At 34.6% G+C, this 26,462-nt stretch overlaps 1 protein-coding gene and 1 long non-coding RNA gene across 3 annotated transcripts in view; one reads left to right on the forward strand and one right to left on the reverse strand.

Annotated features, from left to right (window-relative positions):
• LOC128221045 (uncharacterized) overlaps nucleotides 1-26,462 on the forward strand; it is a 405,331-nt gene that overhangs the window by 342,098 nt on the left and 36,771 nt on the right. The window lies entirely within an intron of this gene.
• On the reverse strand, nucleotides 4,718-8,167 carry LOC128221051 (uncharacterized). The gene is made up of 3 exons (XR_008258877.1): nucleotides 7,952-8,167; nucleotides 5,884-6,022; nucleotides 4,718-4,763 (listed from the first exon to the last, which is right to left on the reverse strand). It is a non-coding gene; the product is annotated as an uncharacterized LOC128221051 (long non-coding RNA).

A 26,462-nucleotide genomic window follows, 5' to 3' on the forward strand; every position in this document is an offset into this window, starting at 1 on the left:
TTCGTAAAACTATTTAACAAAAAACAAACAAGATCGAGGTAAAATTCATCGTCAAATTACCTATGCCTGTCTTCTCAATACAGTTAAATTAATTTCAAATCCGGTTTCACATCTTGTGTTTCCTTTTGGTGTACTGTTTGTCTGAGCATAGCAACATGATTTTTCTAATGTAGAACCAGAATTTATCTTTGAGGTGTGGTTCTTTCTCAAGACAAAATGTGCAGCATATTTAAATTTGTGAAAATATTGCTATGTGGGCACTGTATACAGTATCTAATATAACCGTTAATCAATATTTATATGAAAAACTACAGAAACAAAGAGTATAGTGCATATACAGCTATGTGTATATTTTAAACTTGAGGAACACGATGGAACCTGTAGCATCGTGGGAAGAAAATACTGACACATGCCTTTCGAAGTTATAATCTGACAAAATACTACAAAGTATACCTGACAAAAGGTATTAACTACATCTTTTGAACATAGACAATAGTGTGTATCACAGGTACAAGATAATAACACAACATACAGAAAACAATGAACCCAAGAATGAAAGATCCTGTAGTTCATTTACACACAAAATGCACAAAGACAGAAACGGAAAGCTTTAGCAGCTAACTATAACGGTAACAATGATGGCATATCTGCCAAGAGAAGGTGCAAAATTAATTTTAAAACGTGTGGTTTCCTGTGTGAGAAAAAAGAAATTTAAACGGTTGTAAAAATGATTACATCTCAAAGTAGAGAAATTTGAATTCATAAGAAAACACAATAGTTAAAGGGTGATAGATTACTTACAATAATCAAGGGCATAGCGACTCTCATACATATATGATAGCTAATGGATATCGTTATCAATGGGCATGCATGCATACATATTCAAACACTTTCAATTTGAAACTGAGCGGTATGGAAATGCACATGATAAGGCATTTGAAGAATTATTTTCAGAGATCTTGGACCCACCTTTTAGTGCAAAGATCATATTTAAGCTTGTTACACTACGACCCAGGTAAAAATCATTGTTAAAAGGGAAATATGTAGCATACAGTATACAGTATAAAATTATAACATTTGTATGTAGTCGCATGCGTCATAAACAGCAGGAAAACATGATGGCAACATTGATGAGCCAACACTTATCGAAAAAATGCAATATGTGAAAGTAAACCAATAACTTAGATATATTATGGGCCAATTTTCCAGTTGTCTCCAACACATCCAGATGTTGTCCATACATTATTTGCCTATTTCATTCTCACAGCCGTAAACTGTTGTCACATGTGACAGGATATTGTCAAAGACCTTACAAAGTGAAGTTAGCTTGTGCATACTATAAAAATACATCGGTATGCAGTGTTAAATAATATAAAAAAAACATACGACAGATTGCACATGCCTTAAAATCTACTCGTTGTACTGACCAGTTATAAATAACACTTCAATTCAAACGCACCTAAAACCGTCAATTGAATAATAATAAATTTCAATCACAAGCCTGTTGTGGCAAATACATAAAGAGTTACACATGTTGTTTGTGGTCGATTTGACTTGAACAACACTGACAGTCTAAAAATCCATGAACGCTGCAAAAGATCCAGTCCAAGGAAAGGCAAATAATTCATTCAAAATATGGAGTTAAGATATCTACGTAGACGAAATGATGGGAACAGACAGACACATACTCAATGCGTACATAGTTGAGGGATTTGATAAATCAAACCAAATCATACATCACACGGTTAAGTCATTTGAGGAGCATTCAAAGATAGAGAAACCTGCGTCATGCCCAGAACGGGTAACAGAGAATTCGCTTCGAACAATACAAAGAGGCAAACTCCAGACTGATAACTCACATGACGCATCCGGCCGTGGTATCCGAAGACTTTTGCGAGCAGCAATACCGATATGAGAATGTTTCCCCTACCAAAGATACGTTCTGATTTCACATTATGAGGTGCTTGAACTCATTTACCACAGAGCTTCACGTTCAGAGCTTAACATGCCATAGTCAATGGAGTTCGGATGGCAGACTGATTATGGAAGATTTACTCCAGGTTTGAGGAGAATAACATCAAAAAACAAAAACTGTCGCATGCAAATGCAAATTAACCAGCTGCTTGAAAATATATGTGCTCGCTCCAAACTTTTTTGTTTATTATGCTGTACTTCTGATTTAGCCACAGATCGTTGTGAATGAATACCGGAATGTCTCGAAACGGATAATGTTCATTAAATATGTAATACGTTTCGGAAATGAATAGACTAATCAGTTTCTATTTCAGTGTATTCATTTATTTTTATCACATTGCATATGCTGTCAGTTTCATAATTTGACAATTTAGTGATTATTTAAACGCTTCTTATTATGGCATTTATCGCTGTTAAAATAATTTATGCATCTTAACAATAGATGTAAAGTAAGTTTATAATCAGTTAAATAAATTGAAACATTAAAGGGTTAATACACCTTTTGGAGGTCGTTACCATCTGCAAAGGCCCTCAAAAAGGTTTACAGCTCGAGAGCGTAGCCGAAAAAAAGGTGTGTTATCGCTATTATTGTATGAAATACACACCATGAGAAACGTTTGTGTTTAAAATGGATGTTAATGTCTCGAAAATGCATAAACAGTTAGTTCAAAATAACCTCTATAACAGGTGCTTGTGTGACGTCATGGGTGATGTCATTGAAAAGGTCTTACATTAAGCTTGATTTGGGCCGTAACAAAACCCGGCAGTTGCATTTTTTATACGCCTTTTTTTGCAGTGTTCATTCGTTTGGAAAGTGTTGTTTTTTGGGAAATTGACTGGATTACTGGACTGCTGGAATTATGTACACACAATACCTATTGAGTAACCGATTAATTACCGATATAGTCCTTCTTAAATCATGATTTGTTTTGACAACTAATTCAAGCCTAAAAAATTGTAAAAATGTTCTTGATAATTTATATAGCATATTTAGTATTCGAGAAAGTTCGGAGGAGTTGATCGTTTTAGACTTAATTTAGTGCTTTTAAAGCAAACAAATAATCAAAACAACTGCAGTAAGAACTATCGAGTAAACACACATCAACTTGCCAGGAAAAGACAACTCAGGAGAAATTAAGTAAGTTAGATGCGGTTTATTAAATTTGTTAATATTTTTATTATACGGCTATATATGCTGAAATTTGTTTTGGTGCAAAAGTTGGGATCTTTGACCCACTTATGGTCAGAAACAAGGTCGATAGGCTGCCATTGTTATGATGCGAGCCCTAGAAGCGCTTATGTAAAACAAAAAGCCGGTCATTAACGGCACGTGAATTTAATGAATAATGCACGTTTTCTACCGATAACGCCCGGGTTTTTGCGTTTTAACACAACACGATAACGGACCAAAAACACACATTTTATGCAATATTACATGAATAATCTTTATTGAATACGTCTTTTTAATTGTTTTTATGTGTTATTACTTTGCCATCAAATTTAGTGCTTTTATCTTTAAAAAAGTAAATATATTGGCGAAATATCAAATAATTATTCGAACATTTATTTGTACTTTGACCTTCAAATGACCTTGAACTTAAGCTTCATGGTTCCGATGTTAGTAAATTAAACGCATATTATTATATAAGAAATACTCATGTTAATAACTGTAACATTTGTGCAGACATTCACCTTGGCATTTTTTTTACAGGGGATTCAATTTTATCCGCCCACTTTAAACGATCTGCTCCGATTGAAATAACATAAATGTGGCTTGTTTAATGACATTCGATCATTTTAAGCACAATTTGGTTTCCAAAACAGCAGAAACAATCACTTGTATTTGGTAGCAAATAATTTGAAACATGTGGAAAATTATTCAACAAAGACAATTTTCAAGTATGAAAAATTGAAATAATCATAAATTAGTCAAATTAATACTACAAAGAACTTCAAATACTTCTTAATTAGACTGATTGAGTTTTTTGTACTATTAGTGTGAGTATATGTGGATTTTATGCGATGTGGTTTAGTTCCATGCAAACACTAGGTGAGAAAAAATATTTGAGTGCAAACAAAATGGCGGATTTTTTTGGAAATGTACCGATTCTGGTACCAACGTTTGACTGGTAAATGGTATTTCTCTTTAAATTTTGAAACATGTAAGCGTCCAGTATTTGACACAAGTGATAGTCTTTGATCGGCATCAAAGTTTGGTGTCAAAACAATTAAGCAAAAAAAAATTAAACAGATTGTTGGATACGATGCCATGTTCACAAGTGATGGAGTTAGTTTCACCACATATGTTGGTATTTTCTCGGCAACTACGGCATGTTTGTGTGCATGTTGTAACTGTGCTTGCAAATATATTCCTATTTTCCAATTTTGTTGGTACATGGCATTGCCGATGTGTTGTTTCTTAACCACCCGGCACCATTTTGTTTATTGGAAGCACATTATCAAAATTTTGGTGAGCTTGCCAACAAACTTCTGCACAATTGATAAAAAGTAAAAAACGCTTCCACCCATGTGTACATGGGTATGTGTGCGCTAAAAAAAGATTTATATAATTGTTATATTGATTAACTTAGAAAAGATGGTGTACGAAATACCGTGGACTCTTTGTGTAAAAGAAATGAGAGCAAAACATGTAAACATACATACCTATGGAACAGCAGTTGCAGTTTGACTTACGACAGAAGCACATGAAACAGACGACAATAACAGCAATTCCGCCCAAACTTCCGGCCCCACCCCCGATATATATTCCCACGCTTGTTCCTCCACCACTTATAGAAATAAATGGGTGAAACTATTATACATGAGTTCTGTTGAGAAATTAGAGGCATAGCATGGATGAATCAGGAACAAATTTCATTTTTTTTATTTCTTTGTAAGATTCTAAAGACGTGTAGTCAAAAGGTCAGGAAAACTCTAGAATCCTTTCATATGAATGGCATATTATTTTTGCCATTTCTATATTAAGTTCGTGCTTGTATGATTCATGTTGCATCATGGAATTTAACAAAAATGTAAATTTTAGATAAATTTATGCAAATCGATCACTGAACAGTTCTTTCTTACTTCAACTTTGACTGCTCACATAATGATAGTATAATTGTACGTTGTAAACTTACACCGTATTAATTAAAAAAGAGTCAAAGTCTCGCTCGAAATGATTTTGTTTTCAAAATAACAGTTAATATTTTACACATGGTCCAACTTTTAGTACATGAAGTCATATTAACTGTTGTATAAGGTTATTTAAGTAAATGCAAAGAGTTTCTCATAATCTAGATATGCATTTGATGACTGTATGATAAGAGTTCAATATTCTTTAACTTATTCGTCCGAAGACCCTTATATCCCTAACAACATAAACCACACTCTTGCATAACATAATATTATTATATCTTGTTTCACAGTCGTTGGAAAAAATAAAAAAAATAAATCTTAAGAATTGTTTTATATCTCCATTGGCTTAGTAACCGCAATTTGAGAATTGCATTTGTTAGCCTGTGTCCCGTATAAATAGAACATATCGTTGAAACTTTTACTTCAACAACTATGCATGTAACTATGCAGGTGAACATGAGCACAATTAATCAGCGTAAGATTTCCGACTTAGATATCCTAATGTTACAGGGCCATCGAAGCCATTTCATTAAGAATCATAGGCGCGATGTTAGAACCTAGGAGAGATTTAAAGTAGCACCAGCCTGTTTAAAACCATTCATAAGTACAAAATCATCAGCATTTACATTTCTTGTCAGATATTGTTCGTCCATTACATTTTCCCTGGCGGTCCTTTATCACAGACCTTTTGACGTTACGTCGGAGGATTATCAAACAGTGTGAATAGGAATATGACCTTTGACTTTCCGAGTGTGACGCTTTTATGAATCTTACCTTTGACAACACTCCCTGGTTTTGTCATACGACGAGCCGCAGCACCCATGTTAACAGTACATCGTTTTATTTGTCCGAAAACCATGGTTACCCGTGGATATATCAACCGTGCATAACGTTTCTGCCTCTGTTTGACGGACTGTAAAATAATAGTATTCCACTAAATATGTTTTCGTTATTATTCTACGAAATAGGTTATAGGAATTAATTTTGTAATTATAAATACATTTCAGGAAAATTGTGAGTACATGGTCATATCGATGCATGAGTGGTCTGTTTGTGGAGTTTATATGTTTGTGTCATCGTTCAGTGTCGTCTGGGCCCTTAAACAGGGTTTATTTTGACCTTAATACTACTGTGCTTGTTCTTGTATTTTTCAATATTATTATATGTATTCTAAATACACATAACGCAAATGAAATAATCATATAAGCCTTCTTGGATCATATTGCATTCTTATTAGTTTTACTCAACCTTGTATGAATTGCTTTAATTGGAATGATATTGTGCTTTTTGAAAGGGTGGTATTATGTTGTGCATGATACACGAGTACCTTGCATAAACCCAATGCCCTGTTTGGTGTGTACATATCAAATTCAAGCGCAAGGGCCTTTTTCGGACCCGCGACGTCTTGGTCTCAAAAATAGGCTCTATTTTCTAATAACATTCAGTAAATATTAAGCTAACTTGATTAAGAACAATAGTTCAGTTACAAAATCAATATCATAGTGGTTATTAATAAATTAGCATAATATTGATTTGTATGCAAAACATGATCCATGCGCTTCAGGTTATTCCAATGCAGTAGCGATGATGTAGCCCTCTTCATTCGTCGTATTTAAATTCCGGCTTCCATGAATGTATTTGGGCATAATACAAGTTATTGGCACCTCCTTTATTCTAATACTGTCACAAAAAACACAGCCTATAAATATTGTAAAACGGTTCAAAACAGGTTGTGATTACGGCCTTGGAACATGCAGTGACACAATGAGTTCAATTGAATGAGAGGAAAACGAGAGGTTAACCCAATTAACGAGATCTCAACCTAACACGTTTATTAATCTTTATCGATGAAGAAAAAAAAATCAAGCTAGCACATCATCAATAATAAAGACGATAAGGTAAAAAAGCAAAACAAAATCATACAAGCTTAAACAGGTTATCTTCAAGTACCCCACTCTCGTGTAATATCGTGCCGATGACAGTTATTATTATAAGGTTATCTCTACAGAAGATATTTCAAGGGGCTTAGGCCAAAATGCTACACAAGTTTTGGCATTTCAATGTCGTTAGGTACATATTGACATGATTCTCAAGATATTTAGTGTGTCGCAATGGTTAAATGCAAATATGATAAATAATATATAATTATAATATATGCATCTACATTCCTACTGCATTTACTTAGACGAATGTATATCTTTTCTATTGCATTATAATGTCTTACAAAAACGAATTTGTAATTTGCCAAATTACATTTTATTAGCGGTTATATGACGACAGACCACTGTACTGAATGTATTAAATCTCGATCAGAGAGAAAACTGCACTGGAATGTATTAAATCACAACAAGACAAACAACCGGTATGGAATGTATTAAAATCAGACGAATGTAATTATAAGCTTTAAATCATGACAAGACCGACGACAGAAATGGAATGTTTTTTATTTGAGACTTAAGCCAAGTCAAAATTGTTTATTTTATAAGGCAACGCAGCTCTTGTGTTTCTACTTCACGCAGTATCCTTCCTTTTGTTAAACCAAAACATATTATCTAACCTGTATCATAACTGTATGTTTTGCCCACAGTTTTGTCATGTTTTAACGTATTAATACCGGTTACAATGCAAAACATATCATGAACACGTTAATATAATTACTGTATATCAACTAAATACATTGAATGATTTAAAGCAGATACAATGTCCTATTTTTTTTATAAAAAAGGATGAAAAATAATATATTGTTTATGTTTTTATCCGATAATATCGGTCATAATATGTTTAAGTTGGTTAGATATTATATGCTCGCATGCTGTAGTTAAAGTTCTTTACAAATACAAACCGTATTCAATTGTGAAAATTGCCACAAGGAAAATTATAGAAGTCCTCATTCCTTTACTTTTTTCTCCGCATTCAAAACCTAAGTGATTCCCCGTCAGATGTCCGCGGCTGAATGAAGTTTTACGATAACAGTTGAAGTTTGAAACCGTTTGACATCCTTAGATCATAGTCCATAGATTCCACAGATATCGCTATTTATTCTGCTTTCATATATTAAGATTACAGTATCTAGAGTCAGCTTGACAATTTTTCGCGCGACATATACAATCAATGCTAAAATGACCTAAACAAAACATATAACACACTAGATAGGTTATTATGTTACCTCTATAAGTCCACTGTGATGTTCGTGTATTTAAGAAAATAAAAGACGGAACTTAAACCACTTGAAAATACATAATTGAACGACACGCTTGTGAGTTAAAAAAATGTAAATCCTCAACAAAACTTGTACACAACTTAAGAGAAGGAACACATGAATATTGTAAATTGATAATATTTCATAAAAAGAAGAAGATATGTTTATGTTTTTTTGTTTTTTTTTCCCAAGACTTAGTCAGGACCGTCACCGCCGTTTGACCAATATAATTTGATCAATGCATACTAACAAACATTTACAATGTTAAGTTTACAACAATAATTTCTACTGGCCAAGTTTTTGCTTTAATCAACCGAATCACCAGTTTGAAATATAACACATATGACTGCGGGTTTACGGACCATATTTTCAGCTAAACACACATTCGACCATCAATCACTTGGGATGGGCCCTTTTTATTTTCTCAATTATAGTAAAACGCCACCTTTAAAATTATTCAAATTGTCACCCGAGCTTTTTTCTTAAAAACAAAATCTGCATTCAGATATGCTTATTTATAGACTTATATAGAGATAAAAAAATGTTTATTGTCGTAAACATGCCTAAATTAATTTCTCGTCAAAAATGTATTTAAGATATCGATTGATTTAGATGTTTCCAATCTGCATACACAATATTGGGTTTAAGTAGTATTCATATCAGAAAGTAATACACAAATCTTGAGCATTGAAACTGACAGATAAGCATAAAAACACAATAAGTAATGAACTCAAATATTCTAAAAAAAATGTAAACAATAGCAATAATTTTACAGAATTGTGAAGTAACCAAATTAGTTTTTGTTTTGTCCTGAATTTCTCATGTTCTCATTTTTGTAATCACTCGTAGTATACATGGAAAGTGGGATTGACCTTGTCGGTTGGATTTAATGCTTAAAGTGTTTTGTACTTGATTTATAAACTAGCACGTGTTTGAGTATTGTATTGCCGACATCTGCTGTATTAGTAATTACCATCTGCATGAATTATATTACATTCAGCAAATTTGCACCTCTACTATAAGAAACTAATTTAAAGAAAAAAACAACATATCAAACATTTTAGAAAATACCCTCTACATTTTGCAAAGGCATTTAAGGCATACATGTGACATGTCGTTAAGGGCATTCAATTTTGAAGTAGTCCATGTTTGAAATCATCTTGTTCAGATTATCATTGACACTATCATAAACTCTTGTCAATGTCGAATTACGTAAGTTTTGTTCTAGTCGGTGTAAAACCATTACTTGTAAAGGCCTGTATAAACTTGTCCCATGTCAAGTAATTGTTATCTTAGATATGGGATGTTCAGGTATCTTATGCGGCTACGCATCGTACAATTCTCACGTTTTTTTAATTTGTGTGAAATTCACAGCAAATCTGACCTGACATTACATATTATCTCTGATACTTCACATACGTCCAATTCCGATATGAAAGATTAGTACAACCAAATATTTGAGATAAAACATTACGCGAAATCAACAGTTTATTAATAAGTTCCCATGTACATTCAATGCCTTTCATACACAAAATTTGACGTTAGATAAACAGTACACAGTAACAGTAGTGTTGAAGAATAGGGGGGTGGGCAGAACAGAGCAAAACACAACGGGAAACACACCAGGCACAAACAGGGGGCAAAAACAGGGGGCAAAACAGGGGGCAAAAAGGGGCAAAAACAAGGGGCAAAAACAGGGGGCAAAACACCGGGCAAAACACCGAGCAAAACACCGTGCAAAACACCGGGCAAAACACTGGGCAAAACACTGAGAAAAAAGGGCAAAACACCGGGCATAACGTCGGTCTAAACCATGAACAAAACCATGGACAAAACCCTGGACAAGCGGCGGACAAAACACCTGGCAACACGCTGTGCAAAACAGCGGACAAAACACAAAACATAACACTGGGCACAAATACCTGCAAAATACTCGACCAAATCCCCTGGCAAAACCTCAGGCATGAACATCTTTAAAAACCCCTTGGCAAAACACTGGTCGAAACAGCGGACAAAACATCGGGCTAAAACACCGGGAAACAACACCGGGCTAAAACACCTGGCAAAAACACCCGACAAAACACCGGGCTAAAACACCGGACAAAACACCGGGCGAAAACCCCTTAGATGGATGTTCCCTAGATATGACACGTAATCACCCTTTCTTGCTATTCATTTACCACATTTACATGACAAAACTGCCCAAACCAGTCTTGAAATGGCCAAGTTGAGAATAAGATTCTCCCCTGTATATGTAACTCGAAGAACTTTATTTTAGCACATTTGTAGATTTCTTTTGTAAGTTTCATATTTCGTTTTCAATTCAATTATTTCTTAAAAGTTAGCTGATAATTTCCCATTAACCTCAATTTATAGTTCAAGCTGTACAAGGTTGCAAAAATATGTTTATACGTTTGTTGTCAACAAATTCTACATATATTATGAAACTCATAAGTCATTATCTGATATTGACAATGTCAATCGTGTCACAAGCTGTGTTCATGTGATACTGCGCTTTCACAACTTTATGCCTGCATGATTGTATATCCTTTATGAAGTTCGTAAAAAATTCACTCGTTTGGTCTGACAGATTCAGGGTATATAACAGCCATAAGTATTTACTATCGGATTGATAAGGTTAAGAACGCTAGTGCATTTATATTTGATATGGATCTATTGCTTATATACATTTTAAATTTTCTTCGTTGACATTACTGGTGTTAAGTGATATGCTGATTTCGTAAATCACCCGACTAGCAAGCAGAGTGCAGTACACATTGAACTTATAAATTAATATAATAATATAATCTTTATCTTTAAACTTTTCATCTGAGGCATTTGAAACAGACATATTTTTGTTACATCCAATCAATCATCTGCTCGAAGTTGTTTGCTGGTGATTCAGAAGACGAAGTCTTCCGCAAGCAGTCGGAACTTGGCCGCAGCGGCATTTCTTAGTTGTGTCATTCATTAGCTGATTGTGTTAATTTGGATCCAGCCAAGGTGAAAGCTAAGAAAAAAATAAACAAAACAAATAAGCCTGTGCGTTTATAGGTTATCGGAGCCTGGTCCACTGTTAGTGAGTATAAAACTCCAAACATGGGCTCAGACAATGATGAAGAAATGGAAATTTGCAAAGCCGATTCTAATTCAATTAAAAAAAATAAGTCTAATAATTTTAAAGTTTCATTTATTTATTGCCCCACCACCCAGAGCCACTGTTATATCAGCGACTCCCGATCAGGGTTACATCCCGATACTCTTTCACCCTGTTGACCCACATCTATGGTCAAAGGAACAGAAAGACAGCAACGTTTTTGTCCCTATCACCCCTTCCGAGCCAGGTCAATGCCATCGCCATATGTTTCGTTTGTGGACGCAAGGAACACTTCCTTGGGTTCATCGGGAACACTTCATCGAGTTGATGATAAGTATTATCATGATTGTTGTGATTGTTTATAAGAAAATAACAACAATAGTCATTCTTTAGACAAGTATAGTCTAGTATGCTCGAGTGTTAATGATATTGATGCTTATTATCAGATATATTGTCTATGTTATAGGCACTATCGAAAATGGATATTTAATTCCATTAATGGAAACCACTGACAAATCATTTTCTAACAATTATGAATCTCGTTGTTTAAGTTTGATATTGTTGAAACTTTAGATGGCATGCTCAACAATGTTTTTTATGACTGAAAGTAATACAATTACACACACGGTGTCATTAAACTCCATAAGGTGTCTGTAAACTCGTTTTTAGCTCGACTATTCGAAGATCTATACTACTCACTCTGGCGTCGGCGTCGGCGTTGGCGTCACCCCCTGGTTTAGGTTTTGCATGTAAGCACCTTTAAGTCAATATCTCAGTAAATACAACATGTATTGCATTGAAACTTATGTATTTTTAACTATCAAACCTACTAAACTAAGGAAGCTAGATAACAATTATTTGAAAATAATGCAAAAAATGGGCCTTTATTATTTGACTCAGAAATTCTGGTTAAGGTTTGGCATGTAAGCGCACATGTATTGCATTGAGACTTTAAACAATAGTACTCAACCATCCAAACAAATTAATTAACTAAGTTAGTTAACTCTAGTTAGCATTAAATGTACAATAATTGCCCTTTATTATCCGACTTAGAAATTCTATATAAGGTTTTGCATGTAAGCACACATAGGTTAATATCTCAGCAACTATTCGATGTATTACATTAAGACTTTATAGACTGTACCCTACCATACAACTTACTTAATTAACCAAGTGAGATAACTCTAGTTCGCATTTAATGCAGAACAATCACCCTTTATTATTCGACTTATCTAACCTACTAAGTTAACGAAGTTAAATAACACTCTTATTATTATTATTATTATTGGCCTTAATTAAGCACACATATGTTAATACCTCTGCAACTACTTAAATAACCAAGTAGGATAACTCTAGTTTGCATTTAATTAAAAAATGACCCTTTTTTGTTTGACATTGAAACTCTGGTGAAGGTTTTGCATGGTACCACTATTTAGTCAATACTTCAGCGAACAAATCATGCATGACATTGATACTTTATACGGAGGCTCCCTGTCATTCATCCTACTTAATTAATCAAGTAAGATAACTCTATCTTGCACATTATACAAGTTTTGTCCCTTTACTATGCGACTTAGAAATTTTGGTTAAGGTTTTGCATGTCTGCACATATAGCTTAATAACTCAGCAACTACTTGATGTATTGCAATGAGACAATGGTACTCATTCAACCAACCTACTTGAATAACCAAGTTAGATAACTGTATTTTGCAAATAATGGCCCTTAATTATTGGACTTAGAATATTATTGTATAAAACCTATACTCCTTTACTGTATTGCATGCTATTTTTATCAAGTCTGTATTTCATTAAAGGTTGAATGTTTTTGAATCTTTCACAAATCTTTGCAGGTATCATTCTAATCTAATTCTACAGTGATTCATGCATGTTTCGCCAAAACTTTTCAATCCTTACACTGAAAATCGGGGGGAAAGTCGAGCGTGCTGTCTCTGTGACAGCTCTTATTGATCTTAGAACTGTAAATGTATGTATTTGGAATGAGAACAAAATGACATTTGAAGACTTGAAAACAGAAATATATAATATTTTGATCAAAAAATGTTTTTTCGTTTTAAGTTTGATTTGCATAAGGGTACACTCATGTTGACATTTTTGGCTTGACGTTATATTGAAGGGGAAGTACTTTTGTTATTTATTACATGGTTGGGACGCGAATTCAAACTTTAACTGGATGCAAATTTCCTTACAAAAAGAATATATGCTTGAAGTCTTGTGGTAAATGGGGAAAACTTGCAAAACGTACTGGGAAAATAGTTTCTATGATGACTGTTATCGCTAGACTTTTTCGGGTATGCCAAAATTACTTCACGTTCCCTTTGGAAAAAAAATACTTGCTTGTTCGTCTTAATGAAATGAGTGTGTGTGTTTCAGAACTCGAGTTCTGGATGGTTCGTATTAATTGCAAGATTTAAATAAGGATGTTTAATAGTTCATAGAGATGCTATTGATTATGCGTACGATGGTGATAACTGTCCAGACGATATGAAGTCCGACCAAGATTGTCAAATATCAATCGATTTAAAACTTAAGGCTGTTTAGTTAGCACTTTGTTCTTAGCAATGATCTTGCAAAAACAACATTACCAGTGAGTCATAAAACACACAATTTCTAAAACTTTTTAATTCGACAGACTGCAGGAAATTATATGGCCGAATAACATATATATATATTAAAGAATCTAAAAAATAAAATAATATCCAGCTTCTTTATCTCACTAACTATTGTAGTTAAACAATTGTGACATCTGTTTTAAAGCATGCTGATAAAACAGCGCAAATATTTATTGATCGTCTAAATACAAAATAGAAAGGATAAACGTACGCCATACTGGAATATTATCAATTAATCAGTTATCAGTTCCAATTCCATTGTTTACAAACAAATGTGATTTTTCTATACATGTGGAATACAGAGAATTATTACCTCGATATATTTTAAGGAGTTCTATGTTGGATAGTGTTTTCTTTGTTTTCATCGAAACATTATATTCCATATCGGACGGTAACAAGATGGCGGAGCTTAACTGTGCCATCATTATCACGCGGATAAATGTCAAAGCTATTTAATTATACGCACGCCATTTATTCACCCACTTCTCTCGTGACTAAAATTATAAACTCGCGCTGACGTTCAATTTTGATACGTTTTCTTCACGTGTTTCGGTGTAGAAGCAGTGCTGATTTTTCCCCATTATCTACTAACGAGGATCTCATTACCTCATAGCTTAATGTAGGTACTACTATTATAGAATGTTACCATTTCTTGTTTGAAGGCATGAAGGCTTTACTTGCACCAGGCAATGAACATACAAATTAAACGTAGATGGACAACTAAACGGGCAAGACTTCACTATAACCCGGATTAAAAACACGACAAGCAAGGGTTATAAAACTTACAGCTAGGGACTCAAGCATTACACTAATATATTGGAAAGAACAGATACCAAAGCAGCAGCCAAAACAACATTGTTTCATGGAGAACAAGGGCGCACACTATCATAATAATGTATTTAAATGTATGAAGACAATAAAGTAAGAACACCTTAACAATGATGCTCTTTGCGAACACATAGCCTAGAACAAGCTTCGACATTTGATATGCTTAAAGACATGGCCATTCATACAAGGAATGAAGCGACAGACAAACCCGGTAAGCAAGCCATGACAATGACCATATTTAAAAAAACAAAGCTCAATACACAAACTGAACATACCGAAACAAATCCAGTAAGCAAGCCATGACAATAACCATATTTCAAAAAACAAAGCTCAATATACAAACTGAACATACCGAAACAAACCCAACAAGCAAGCCATGACAATGGCTATGTTTAAAAAAACAAAGCTCAATACACAAACTGAACATACCGAAACAAATCCAGTAAGCAAGCCATGACAATGGCTATGCTTAAAAAAACTCAATATACAAACTGAACATACCGAAACAAATCCAGTAAGCAAGCCATGACAATGGCTATGTTTTAAAAAAACTCAATATACAAACTGAACTTACCGAAACAAATCCAGTAAGCAAGCCATGACAATGGCTATGTTTAAAAAAAACTCAATACACAAACTGAACATACCGAAACAAATCCAGTAAGCAAGCCATGACAATAACCATATTTCAAAAAACAAAGCTCAATATACAAACTGAACATACCGAAACAAATCCAGTAAGCAAGCCATGACAATGGCTATGTTTAAAAAAACAAAGCTCAATATACAAACTGAACATACCGAAACAAATCCAGTAAGCAAGCCATGACAATGGCTATGCTTAAAAAAACTCAATATACAAACTGAACATACCGAAACAAATCCAGTAAGCAAGCCATGACAATGGCTATGTTTAAAAAAACAAAGCTCAATACACAAACTGAACATACCGAAACAAACCCAACAAGCAAGCCATGACAATGGCTATGTTTAAAAAAACAAAGCTCAATACACAAACTGAACATACCGAAACAAATCCAGTAAGCAAGCCATGACAATGACTATGTTTAAAAAAAAACAAAGCTCAATACACAAACTGAACATACCGAAACAAATCCAGTAAGCAAGCCATGACAATGACTATGTTTAAAAAAAACAAAGCTCAATACACAAACTGAACATACCGAAACAAACCCAACAAGCAAGCCATGACAATGACCATATTTCAAAAATCAAATCTCAATACACAGACTGAACCTACCAAAAAAACACAGTAAGCAAGCCATGACAATGATAATATTCTAATTAAACATAGATCAATACACAGACTGAACCTACCAAAACAAACCCAGTAAGTAAACCTTGGAAATGATCATGTTCAAACATATATAGCTCAATGATAAGCCTGTACCTACAGAAACAAGCCCTGTACAAAGGCAGCAATGATCATGTTTTAACACGTAAGCACAATACAAAGGTTAAAACTAAAGGAAAACGTCCAGTAGCATTTAATGAAATCATATGTCCTGTATAAAGACACAAAGTCAAACATCTAGAACATCATTATTGAATTCGAAGAATATTATGCTTGCATTTATCAACAATATCATGACACACTATGGTTCAAAATACTCATGATAAAATAAACCAGATTTTTTTTTTAAAAGCTTATACTCTAAACCAAGGATACAATCCCTCAAAAATCACCTGCGACAACTCAAATAATTAAAAGGAAAGTTATAAATACCATTTATTCATCATCAACAATGATTCGATATGACATATTTCAAATCATCGTACTTGCTTTTTCAAAATGAACTAATACGATTTTGTTCAATGTGCCGAGCGGGAACTACTGCTGTTTGTAAAACTTCTCGTCGATAAGTTGATATAGCACTATCGCAATTTCTTTTTGCACAAACAGGCAGTCAAAAGCTACTACCTTGACAGCGTATTCGGCCAGCCAGTTATAACCGTTTTTGTAACTGCGCTGTTCTCACAAGCGTAATTTAAAGCGATCAAATTGGCGGGTAGAAGAGAAACCAATGTAAAATGTACCTATATGGATGCTTTGCATTGTTATGAGCCCGCGAATTTAGTACTAAGATCCACGTGATCTGACAAATCGCTAATTGCGGCAATCGTTTTTTCTTATGACAGACCATGTGGGTCAAAAGTTGCCTTCTACTAGTTGTAATATGTTTAATACATTTAGTGTGTAAGTGTAGGTCTAATTAAACAGCTGCACCACTATTTTCATAACTAATATAGAGGTGCAGGTCTTAATATGTTCAGAGGTGCACCACTATTTCGTTTCAATATTTTAAACGAATGTTGACACAAATGGTATGTCAAAGTATCTGTGATGTGCGAAGGCGAATGTCAGGCCACATACATTGCACTTGATTCGAAAGCTACTTAGTGACTTTGAGCAGAGGAAAGCCTACAATCACTCAAAGCATCAAAACCTTAAAATGCTAAGTTAATATGCAAACAATAACATCAATTACAATGCGAATGTTATACATGATCGTTGGAACAATGTTGTATTACAAACAATAGTATCAATAGTCAACGAACACGAGTTGGCTCCATTTACCGTGCGTATGTTTTACCTAATCGCTTGGACAATGTTTTATTGTGTTACATATCCAAACAATAACATCAATTACAATGTTATGTTATACCTGATTTCTTGGACAATGTCGTATTGTGGAACATATCCAAACAATATGAATTTATTAATGACAATGCGAATGCGAATGTTATACCTGATCGCTGGGACAATGTTGTGTTGTGTAACAGTCGTTTTCTGTCCTCATATTGCTGCAATGAATACGTATGTTTGATGACTATCTTAAATTGCTGTATGCAGTGGAACATTATAAGAAAAGCTGTTGTATCGAACACTGATAGAAAAATAGTGGGTAAATTATGTTTTTCAATGAGCTGATCAAACTAATTATCTCAGGTATAAATCGAAATTTACAGTAGAAGCACACAGGAGCGTAAATGAATTTTGTCAACATAGTTCATACATAAAGGCTGCGCTCTGTCTCACTAACCGTCATCCCAATAGAGACGGACATGATGTAAGTCACAGCATTGTTGACATAACACAGTGTAAATTGCATGTCATACTTCAGTATATCCTGACAGAGATGAACCTGACCCAGTTTATGGTCACAGCATTGTCTGCTACCTGCCTCACTTACTTTCATAACAAAAGAGGTGCACCTGACACAGACACTGATCACAGTGTCCGCTTCCTTAATCACTTATTTTCGTCAATTGGCGTACCATTTTGATCAAAAGTTGCCTTCTACTAGATGTTATGTAAATAATAGAGGTGCATTAACATTTAGAGGTGCACTAATATTAATAGAAGTGTAGGGCTAATTATACAGGTGCGACTCATTTTTCGTACCTTAAAACGAGGTGCAGGAATAAATGTATTTAGAGGTGCACCTTTATTTCGGATATACTTCAAATACTTTAAGCATCAACAACACATCAAAGCCGTTTGTACCACACACGGAGGTGGACTTGACACAGATCTTTATCACAGCATTGTTCACACGACACAGTGTCCGCCCCCTGTCACACTTACCTTTATCCCAACGGTGGTGAAACGGACACAGATCTTGAACATTGTATATACATCGTAGTGTCCGCTCTCTAACTCACTTACATTCACCCCCACAATATTTGACCTGATATAGATCTTGATCAGAGCGTAGTACACTCATCACAATGTCCGCTCTCTGTCTCACTTACCTTAATTCCCACAGTGGTGGATCTGACACAGATCCTGATGACAACATAGTATACACATCACAGTGTCCGCTCCCTGCCTCACTTACATTCATCCCAACAATATTGAACCTGACAAAAATCTCGATCACAGCGTAGTACAATCATCACAATGACCGCTCTCTGTCACACTTACCTTCATCCCAACTACTTCGGAGCTGAAATAGTTTTCGGTCAGACCGTAGTATCCTTATCACAATGACCGCTCTCTGTCACACTTACCTTCATCAAAACAATGGTGGAGCTGATATAAATCTTGATCACAGCATAATACCCTCAATACAATGACCGCCTTCTGTCACTATCTTGCATTTATATCTTGAATACAAGATAAATAATCAGAGCGCATTGCTTTTGTCCTTATATCTGCAACCTGTGACTCTTTCTCTCTATATATCGGGCTTCAGGCATAAGTCCAACAAATAAAATAATAAATTGAGGAAAAGACATTAAAATTACCGTGATGTGTTACAATAAAGAGAAACGTCTTTCTTTAAAAGTAATGGTCCATTATCCATTTCATAAATAGTGTTGTTTTTAAGTGTGTATATGGTGGGATTATTGGCATTCTAACACAAATAAAATGTACGTTTTATGACCAAGTAATCGATATTTCCTTTTGTTATGAGTCAAAACATGATCGCGCCATACATGCGTATTACACTAAACGTTGTTTGATATGCCATATTGCCATAGCCAATACATTGAATTTCCAAAAAGCAAAACATGCGTCCGGTATTGTCGACAAGCATTAATAATATTGTTGTAGGTTTTTTTTCATTTTTTTTACATTTTAAGCGTAAGGATGATTCATATAATCATGTTTTGATTGTGAAACGTATGTTCCGTCGATTGCATGCAAAGAAAACCAATAAAACAGATATTTGTGTTTTCGTTTATATTTCAATTTTTAAAATTCCATATACTGGTTATTTTGTCAATAAATGGAGAATTGTCTGCACTAAATCGACCAACAAAGGGTATTTGGAAATGCAACTTCACAAGGAGATATTCATCTGCTCTAAAAACCAATACGAGTTGTAGTGTGTGCTTATGTAAACCGAATTCAGTTATATTTTTCCAAATAGTCTATAATTGTATCCAACATGTTCCCGACTGACAACACAAACTTATTTATTTATCTTCTATATAATTGACCATAATACTTCGTCTAATGAAGTATTTTTGAGTGAACTATTTTCGATTTGGTTAAGTCGTAATATTTTGATAAAACCCCGCCAGTGGAAAAAATCAATTTTAGAAATATAATTTGCTCATTTTTTTTTTTAGAAAACAACGTTTCTATTTATGTGTTTTTTTTTGACACAACGATGGGTTTACAGTGTAATTAGTTTTGGCGAAAAAGTTAACCAAAATCTGTGGTACGGTTTTGTAAAAGCTAACTGCGGACTTCTATTTTCTGGCAGGCATTTGTTTCCAGAGAGAGACACGCTCAACTTTCATGTCCAATTGACAGGACCTAATGACAATGTGTTCGTACTCGACATTACAGAACTTATTTCAACTTTCGATGAACTTTCGGTGCTAGTGTATGCTGATAGAACGGCGCTAACAGGAGTAGTTGCCATGAGAACGAACTATTTTATACAGGACCATTTAGACGCTGTTCTGCTGACAAAGCTCTACTTTGTTTGTCAGCTGGTGCTTACTGTAAGTTTATGTTCTTGAAAAGGCATAAAACCATAATAGCAAATCGATGCGTGTATCGAAAAGTTGTTTTGCAACCGTTTTCAACTAGCTCATTCAAGAAAGGCAATCACGATCGGAAGACTATGACTGAACAAGTGTGTAACAAATGAACTTAGTAATAACACAGTCTCAGCCAAAAGTTGTATCAAATGAACTTAATAACAACAGTAAAATTGTCCATCACAAGCAATAAACCCTACAATTATTACCTGAAGTTGAAATTATGACGTCACTACAACCAATATTTGACTTTATCTGCATTTGCAAATAGTTTTGTTGATTTTTACTTAAGGTCACATTTGTAAATACATAGAAAAACGTAAATGAAGAAAGTAGTCCTAATTACGCAATCTCCTATGCCATGCAACATTAGTTTAATGTATTACCTTGATAATTGAAGGAATGACCCCGTTACATGGACATAAAGTGAATTGATTTAAAAAACGACATTATGATCAAACGTAAACGTATTTCATAATATATAATGATATAGGCATATTATAAGGGACTTTTTATGTGAAAACGACTAAGACAAGATCAAAAGTAACTAAAAAAGACGTGTACCAGTCATTATAGTTCCGTTAGATTTAATGATAGCAAACACTTATGTTTAGATAGGAAGATAATACTACGAGGTATAAAGTTATGTCCTTCTGCTTAACCCCAAACGTTAGTTTTAAATATGTAGGAAACTTACAATTTAATGGTCTAATTGTTCATTTTTCAGTGCCTCTTTTTATGCATTATATGTTTCTTGAAATGCTGTTTTGTGTCATGTTTATATAGCATGAGTTGATATAATATAAACTTTTTCAAACACTGAAAGCAAAAAGTCCGATGGGTCAAAATGAATACAAAGCTTATTTAAATTGCACGTTTGAAATCAATAAATATGAAACATTTATAGTTTGAAATATGTATCAGTTACCTGAAGAGAAATATGTATAGAGTACTAAACTGAGTTTAAGTATATTGTAACAACGGCATAAACTTTACCGGAAACTTTAAATAGTTATATATCCCTTTAAAATTGTTTCATATAAGTGCCATACAGAATTGTCATTATGGATGCATTTAAAAATGTTGTTATAGTTCCTGATCTTGTTGTAGATTTGGATCTTGAATGGTATAGTTTTTAAATTGTTTGTCGCAAATAACATGTAATGCATGTTTTAACATATATCTGATAGTGTAACAGTGATCGTCATTCATTACAATTTAAAGTATAATAACGATACCTTATTGCAACAGCAACAACAATAAACAATATCAGTACTTCAAATGATTCATACAACAAGCATATCCCATTTGGAAAAGCTTTGATAATGATAGTGAAACTTTCTTAAAAGTCACATAAAACAACCATAGAAAAATGTGTAGCATTTGTATTTCAAGAAGCAATCCAATAGTCCACCAAAGAACCATCCATCAATCCATCAGACACAACAGGTTTTAGTTGTTTAAAATGTTTGATTATCAGTATTATTCATCTCTGTAACGCAAAGTACCATTCAACAACCTTATTAAGATGTCTCTTTCACTTATACCAGGTTTAACAGTATAAACGGGGGGGGGGGGGGGCAGTGTTACCAAAGGCTGTATCAACAGTATTATCAACAGTTTTCCTAACATTTATGTAAGTAGTGTGCTCGAAGCTTTTACTTCCCTTAATTGATGAAGGTTTTGATTGCACATTTTCCATGTCAGACCGTGACAACTTAAGTTTCTTTTCTGATTCGATAGTGTTTTGGAGACCATGTGCTTTATGCTTTAGTGGTCCATGCAATAGGCTTTTCAAACGTGAAAAAGTAGCGTTTTCTGTGATTTTATATATTAACGTATCCTTCATATCCCGGTTATTTACCGGAGCGTGTGTTTGTTTTGAAGGGAATAAAGATGGCGGTTTAGGGGGACTTGTGTTCAGAACAAATGGAGGCTAAATTTTGGTGGACCCGCTGCTTACTAAAAGTAACCCAAAAAGTAGCTTGCGTAAAATATCTTTTGAAACAAAATCCTTGTTCAATTGACGTTTTGGTGTGTCTAAGTGACTTCGGATAAATGTTCCTTGAAGTTGGAATGTTTTTAATGACGTTGTTATGATGTTTGGTTGTCTTTTTCACGTTTAAATGGCTTTCGGATGATAATTTTCCAAGATGGTAAATGTTAAACATGTACATAGGTGCCATCGATTTATTAGCCACAAATTTAGCAAACTCCACCAGCCAGATAATTGTCTTCTATACTTGTTCGAAAAGGTCCAGACATGATCGATGGATGGCTTTGCATTTGATTATATTGTCTTTTGTGGCACAAATTGTGTATGTATGTCACCTGAGTGCACGTGGCTGTTCACTGCAATATTCCTACTGTTCTTGTGGTCAATGCGATGGTTAGCGTTTCCAAACTCCTTTTGATTCATTGTCCCATTTGTCTAAACATTGTTATTATCTCTCATTATATTGTTTTTTTTCTATCAGTCGTATTTTGCACTATCAATTTCGATGCATTTTGCTTCAGCACATTTTTAGTGAACAGGTCGCGTGATATATATTTTTATTTTGAACTGACACAACATATTGATATATTGTATTATTAACATTTATATTATCCAGCGTCTTTTTTTATGGTGAACGACTCTGTTATTATCCATAGATGTATTGGCCTGAATGTCATCATTACCATTTGGGATGCTGTAAAATGATACGTGTTGCCACAAATTCGCTTTATTGTCATCATTTTCTGCCCGCTCTGTTATTATATTAGTCTTAACAACAACGTCATTTAGATTTTCTGCCGGTTTTAATATGTTATTCAATTGATTAACTGACTTATTTTTTCCAGAAACGTTTTTCAAAAGTGAATTTATAAAATGGTATGGACCTTTAAGTCTTTCATTAGCGGTATCGCTAGATGCTACTCTCGTATTATGGTCAATTAAATGCTCCGCTAATCTATTAGACGTTACACCCCCATATCTGTCCGTAGAAACCCTTATTGCCGTCTCGCTTGTAGTAACACACGAATGTCTGTCAAAGACAATTTCTCGAGCGTTACTGTTTACAGTCGAATGTTTGTCAAAAGAAACCTCTCGAGCAATATCGCTAACTGTAACGCCCGCAAGCTGGTCAACAAAATTGTCTCTAGAAGTATCGCAAGATGTAGTGCCCGAATGCTGTTTAATGTATTTGTCAATTCTAAACGATAAATCAGTTTTATGAGTCTGCAATGTATCAACAATTATGTTTGATGAATCCACAATTCGTTCCGGTATCAACTAGTGTGTTTAAATTGTCTACGTTCGTCCCGGTATCAACTAGTGTGTTAAAATTGTCTACGTTCGTCCCGGTATCCACTAGTGTGTTTGAATCATCTCATTTGGTTCAAGTTTCCACTAGCGTGTTTGAATTGTCTATGTTCGTTTCAGATTGCACTTGTGTGTTTGAATTGTCTATGTTCGTTTCAGACCCCACTTGTGTGTTTGAATTGTCTATGTTCGTTACAGTTTCCATAAGTATGTTTGAATTGTCCAAGTTCGTTCTGGTATTCAACAGTGTGTTTGAATTGTCTATGTTCGTTCCAGTTTCCATGAGTGTGTTTGAACTGTCCAAGTTCGTTCCGGTATTCACTAGTGTGTTTGAGTTGTCTATGTTTGTTCCAGTTTCCACTATTTTGTTTGAATAGTCCATGTGCGATCCAGTTTCCATTAGTGTGTTTGAATTATCCACGTTCTTAACATCTTCATATTCTGCGTTCGTGTTTTTTATATCCGTTCCAGTATCCACAAGGGTGTTTATATTGTCTATGATCGTTGCTGTGTCCAATATAGGGTCTAAAATATATATGTTCATTCCAGTATCCGCAAATATGTTTGAATGATCTATGTTCGTTGCGGTATCTATTAGTGTGTTTAAATTACATATTTTCGTTACGGAATCCACTTTTGTGTTTTAAATGTCAATGTTCATTAAGATAAGATAAAACAGACCTCATTTCCAATCATGTTTCAATTGATATATGACTTGTACGTCTCAATATCTAAGTGATATAGAAACCATGCCTAATCAGTTACGAGGGTTGTAATAATGCTTATTTCTGATTACTCTTCGCAGATCACAAAAGCTCATTACATCAAGGTAATTGAATATGTTTCCCAATTTGTTTTGAATCTAGCATACTACTAGTATGTGCTACATGTTTATTAGTCAGGTTAGTACTTTCCCACTTTAAACTTGGGGGTATTTATAGTTTGATGTATGTAATATATTACCTGTTACTTCAGTACCCGTTAAAGGATATATCTATACATTAAACATGGGTATAATGTGCAAGAAGTTAAAATGGTCTTACATAACTCGGGTATTCATTTTATCCAAACCCTTTCATAAAATATATACTGTACGATATAATCGTATAATTATAAGACCTTAAAGTTGATGTGTTTCACTGTAGCTTTATACAATGTCATGTGAAAAGGCAGCACATTCAATATGGGTCATGTGTTGCGGTTGTCATGACTTAAAATGAAATAAATAATAGTTAATATCTAGTTTACAATGGCACATGTGAATTCTATACTCAAATGAGATTGATGAAGCCGTAGAAAAGCCTTTTTTGGCAGATTAACTTCGCTCGTAAATAAGGTGATCATGTCCATTCTGTGTTCATATTACATACCATGAGGAAGGGTATGATAATAAAATACATGGACTTGCCCGCTCTTGTTATTCGTCCGGTTTATTCAAGAACAATATGTGCATATGTATTTATAGTCTACTCTATTAAATACATTGCATTGCTTTAAAAATATTTGAATTTTACAAAAAATCTTGTTTGTAAACATTAAGCCATTGATTTGCAGGTATATTCGAAACTTTGTATTTTTCCAAAATGTTTAACTCGTAATATTATTAACAATAACATACTGAAGAGTTGGCAACGTTGTTCCAGATTTGGCATCAATCGTTTGCAGGTGATGTATGTATTAGGTGTTTGATTAACTAAAATGGTTTATCAGCTTAAATTATTAGATTAACTTATTTCTTCATTATTATCAAGTCGCTGCTGTTCCTATTAGGCTGATAATTCTAAATTTGAGTTTTTGTCAAATGTTGGGACAAGTAAGAGGTACAAAAATGTAAAAACCCCTTCGTTGTGAAGATACAGCTTTACTGCTTAACATATACGTCAGCACACGAGTGCCCATCTGTCATTGGGTATTTCGCCCCTTATCTCGGTACACCGTTTAGATGGCGGGGCAGGTAGTGTTGATCAGCAACTACCTTCTCTATGTTGACTTCCATGTCGGTTCACTGCGTCGTAGCCAGAGGCAACAGGACGCTGTCTCTGCAGCTCTCCCAAGAACGTGGACACCAAGGCGGTACACAAAAGTCTATCAACAAAGTTGTCATAAAACTGGCGGATATTTGTCTTCATGCATCTTATGGTTGCCCTGGACGTCTTATGGTGTGGCTATGTACTCTTAAAGGTAAATTGTTAATAACTGATGAGACAGGTATGAGGATCTGAATGTCTTGAATAGTTCAAACCATCTGTGAACTTACTTACCCACTCACTCACTCACTCGATCATTCGATCACTCGATCACTCGATCACTCGATCACTCGATCGCTCACTCGCTCACTCGCTCACTCACTCGATCACCCGCTCACTCACTCGCTCACCCGCTCACTAACGAATTTAGTGATAAGGAAGAACACCCTTTTAGATAATGATAGACAATGATGGTGACCTTTAAGCTCATGCAAGCTTGTTAAAATGAATATATGGGTTGCGGGAAACTACCTGGACGGATAAGTGTACGGTTGGGCGATATTGTGTACGTTGTACAAGTTTACTTTAAACATTATATATTTTACAACGATTGTGAAGGAAGCTATGATAGCTTATACTAATTCACTCTCGTTGTCACGATGTTGCACGAGAGTATGGTCTTGTGTTGTGGGGGAAACCGTAGTACCCTGAGAAAACCCACTTGTCCGGCTTGGTGACCACTAACCAAACTCACATGCGCCCAGGCCGTGAATCGAACCCGGGGCGTCTTCGTGAAAAGCGAGTG

This window comes from Mya arenaria, chromosome 16 (genome assembly GCF_026914265.1).
Source record: "Mya arenaria isolate MELC-2E11 chromosome 16, ASM2691426v1".
NCBI lineage: Eukaryota > Metazoa > Mollusca > Bivalvia > Myida > Myidae > Mya > Mya arenaria.